Below are 4,580 nucleotides of genomic sequence, written 5' to 3'. Positions count from 1 at the left end.
ACAAGAAGTCCCGTATGATGAGCACGAGACTATCCGGCACACCCATGTTGAATAGTTTGAAAATCAAACCGTTGTGCCAGACTTTGTCGAACGCTTTTGCGACGTCGAAGAAGAGAGCTCCCGTGTATAACGGTTTTGGTCGATTAAGCCCTACAAGAATGTGCTCCGTGAGGCGGTGCACCTGTTGAACGCATGAGTGATTTGTGCGGAACCCGAATTGTTCATCGATGAGAATGCCCTTGGATGAGACGAAGTCTCTGAGGCGTTTGTAGAGCAGACGCTCATACAGTTTGCCTAGAGACATGAGGAGGCTAATCGGGCGGTAGCTCGTCGGATGATTTTTTGGTTTACCGGGTTTATGTATGCCGATAACGTCCGCTTCTTTCCACGCCGCGGGAAAGATACAGTTTGCCATAGCGGCATTGAAAATAGATGCCAACATCACGATGAGTGGGACGGGTAGAAGTTTAATAACGCGGTTGGATATACCGTCGGAACCGGGAGCCTTGCGAGGACGTAGGTCTTTGATCAAGTCTTTAACTTCCATCGGGGTGACGGGTGGTAACACATCAGAGGGTGGCAAGGAGGCTCTGCGTTCTACCTCACTGTCTACTAATTCTACATGCACAGGGTCCACGGATTGAGTGCTGGGCGTGCACTGGGTTTGCAATGTATCGGCTAGCAGCTCTGCTTTTTCGTCATCATCGAACGCCGTGAGTCGGCCTGAGGGGCCTACGAGGGGGGGCATAGTTACTACCGTATCCGATTTGAGAGTACGAGCTAAGCGGTAGTAAGACCTTTGGGAGGGCGCGAGTCCTTCTAAGAAATCAGACCATCTGGCATCTCGGACTTCGGCGATGCGAGACTTTACGTCGCGTTGTAGGGCACGCATTCGAATACGATTTTCCGCGGTAGGATACCTGTCGTAGGCGCGTATCGAGGCGTTCTTAGCTCTAAGGAGTTCCCTAATATCGTCGGACAATTTGAAGCGGTGAAGGAAGTCCTCCGCTACAACTTGTTTCGATGACCTATCTAATGTCGAGGTGATGTGTGACGTTAAGATGTCTATGGCTTCAGCGGTATCCTGAGGAGACGGGGTAGAGTCCGGGCTAAACGGTAGCGATGGTGGATCAGATTCAGCCAGGCTGATGCCCAGCGTGTGCCAATCCACCACAGTCCTCGTGACGGGAACGGAATCGGGAGCGCGACCGAGCTTCATAACGACGGGACGGTGGTCTGAATCTAACTCTGAAACTACTTCGATCGAGTGTAAGCGCAGAGTTACGTTTTTTAATAACGCTATGTCGAGTATATCCGGGCGATGCGCGATATTTAGCGGGTAGTGAGTCGGGATTAGCGGAGCGATGATATCGAAGGCGAGATTATCGACTAACGCGTCAAGCCGCCTGCCATTCGGGGTTGTGGTGTGTGAGTTCCACCTAATGTGTTTACAATTTAGGTCGCCCGCCAGAATGACAGAGCTCCCTATGCCGAGCAGCGCCTCGATATCACTGCTTAGAACGATCTTATCCGGTGGAAGATAAACGGACGCGATAACGATCGGCGCGTGTCCCGTCAGTGAGATTCGGCACACTGATGCTTCGATATTAGCGAGCGCGGGAGGATCGAGTGGGACGCAATGCAGGGCTCTTCTATAGTAAATGACGGTACCACCACCACGAGCAGAGAGCCTGTCGTTCCTGACCATGTTATAGTTGGCGATTTTAGGGTCACGGCGCGCGGGCTTAAGTAGGGTCTCCTGCACTAAAAAGATATCAATTTGATGGTCACGCAAAAAGTCAGAAACCTGATCACGCTGATTTGCGAGACCGTAAGCGTTAAAAAATCCTATCGTTACGGATAGGGGCTTTATTCTACTTATATACGCCATTGATTACCGGCGGAGTGAGGGGAGGACGTACGTATTTAATGACGCGTATACGTCGGCGTATTCTTGCACAACGGCGATAAAGTGTTGTGCAGTGGAGGCAGAGCGAATGGCGTCGCCCAAAGCGTTAACGCGCTCAAAGTTGATCGACTGAAAGAAGTCGATCGCTAAAGCGAGATTGTCGGACGCGGTCGGAGGGCAAGTCGCGGGAGAGGGACGAGTCGCGGGGGCGGGACGAATCGCGGAGGAGGGAGTTGTAGCCGTGTTCATGTACGGCAGCGGTTTCGCCCAGGCCGAGACACTGGGCACCGGTGCCGGAACGAACGCTGGCTTAGCCTGCGACACAGAGGGTGCCGAGGCTTTGATGTCTGGGCCGGAAGCTCGGAGGCGGTTTTGGCGGGCGACGCGGCGATTTATTTTCGGGGCTCGGGGGCATCCGCGGTAATTTGCGGGGTGACCCTGTGTTCGACACAGGACGCAGCTAGGCGGTTCTGTCGCGGTTTTTTGATCGCGAGTGCATAGGGCCGTGGCGTGATCGCCTAAGCACTTGACGCATCGGGAGCGCGCGTGACAGTTACGGGAAGAATGCCCGTATAATTGGCAGTTATGGCACTGGCTAGGTGTGCCTTTCTTGTGTGGGGTTTCGACTGCGATTCCGGAAAGGCTACAGACCGTTCGGATGTTGAATATTTGCTTACCCTCGGGGGTAGGCTGGAGGGCGACGAGAACCATATTATATGGCTCCCTTCCGCGGCCTGTGTGCATGCGGTGTACGGAGTTAACCGGTAGGCCTTGTTCGAGAAGGTCGGCCTTGACGAGCTCGGCATCCAACTCTTTAGGGATGCCACGTATAACGGCACGGAGTTCGCGCTCCTCCTGGAGCGTATATGTGTGGAAACTTATACGCTCCTTACGGAGGTAAGAAGAGAGGGCCCTATGGTCGTCGGATGTTCGAACCTTAATTTGAATGCCGTTCGCGAGGTTACGGGCATTCGTAAAATTGATATTTTTGGCCTTAAGGGCCAGGGAAACTCGTTCCCAAGCTGCCTTCTCTTGAAGGATTACCGGGGGAGGGGTCTGGGCTTTATTTTGTGCCACCGGACGCGGCGACGGAGTGGCACGGGCTGGAGGCGCAACGGGAGTCTGAGGGCGGGGGCGCGACGCGTTCGCGGCTTTGCTAATTTTAGCGGCCGCGGGAGCTCGAGACTCCGCGGCACGCTTCTTACCCTTTTGCACTAGGGTGAATCCATCCGTCGATGAGGCGGGAGCGAGGTCGACCTCCATCTCCGAGTCAGAGTCGGAGGACGAGGAGGCGGGCGCAGGTGACCTACGAGTAGGTGTTTTGGACGGCGCGACGGAGGCCGCGGATGATCGCGCTGCTGGAACGGTGACCACGGCGGACGACGCAGCAGTTTTACTCGCCAGTATAGGCGACGCGGGAACGGCAGGCACGACGGAGGCTGCGGTGCTCGATGCAGAAGCTTTGCACGCAGGTACAGGCGACGCAGGAGCAGCGAGCTCGGTGGAGTCCACGAGAGGGCTCGCAGTGTGATCGGCCTTGAAGGCCTGAAACTCGGAAGTGAGCTTTGGGTAGCGAAGCCGGAGAAATTCCGCAAATACAGCGTCCATGATGTCTACGTGCCCAGGTGGGGCTACCCTGGGTCTTAGAAAACACTCGCCTTGCGGCGAGGCCCCAACTTCTCGGACCTGAGCGGTTCTATTGAACACAGGTGGCGATGCGGCACGATTACTGCAGGACAAAGAAAAATCACAACAAAACGGAAATAACAAAAAGAAACAAAACAATTAAACACTTCCAGGAAGACAGTTTGTCGGCAGATGTACCACGAACACAGAAATAACAAAAGGAAACCAAACAAATAAAAACTTCCAGGAAAAACACTTGGTCGGCAGATGTACCACGAACACAGGCCGCGCGAACAATGGCCGGGCTAACAAAAGCCGGGCGAACAAAGGCCGGGCGATCGAGTGGTCGATGAGCACGTCCGCGCGTGACGGGTGCCTCTATCGGAATGAGGTTGTATCTCTATGATGACCCATAATATTTTTTTTTTTTTTTTTTGGTACAATTTTTCCTTATTAGGAAAGGCAAGGGGATCTAAACCCATACAGCCTTGTCTGTTCTATATAATTTCTAAAATAAAATTCAAAAAAAGCCGAAGCCAAGTCTTGTATGATTTATATTATATCCTGAAATAAAAAATTCATTAAGGCCGAAGCCAAGTCCTTTATAATTTCTTCCTGAAATAAAAATTTCAATAATGCCGATGCCAAGTCTTATATATTTTCCAATCCTTGTAAAATGGCAAATTCGAGTTTTACTGTCAAATCCAAGTTCAAGACTTTTTTAAATCTTAGCTGGAATAAAAAAAAATAGTAAACAAAATATCATAATTTTATGGACTGAGCCATAACTTCGTCAAATCCTTGTAATCCCATTTTTAGATATCTCCAACTGTTGAATCTATAAATTCACAAATTGGCTTAAAACTTTCTTGATTTCTTTATAATAGCTGAAGAGTATGCGGGATGTCCTCAGCATTTCCATATATACACAGCAGACGGTCAACAAACACTAATCTATCCAGTGAAAAAGCAGAACAACTAAAGAAAATGTGATCTGTATATCATTATTGCAGTAATTACAAACTGGAGAAGACAAAACATTGAT

The sequence above is a fragment of the Bombyx mori genome, chromosome 21 (assembly GCF_030269925.1).
Source record: "Bombyx mori chromosome 21, ASM3026992v2".
In the NCBI taxonomy this organism is placed as follows: domain Eukaryota; kingdom Metazoa; phylum Arthropoda; class Insecta; order Lepidoptera; family Bombycidae; genus Bombyx; species Bombyx mori.
Note: the sequence above shows the minus strand (reverse complement) of the source record.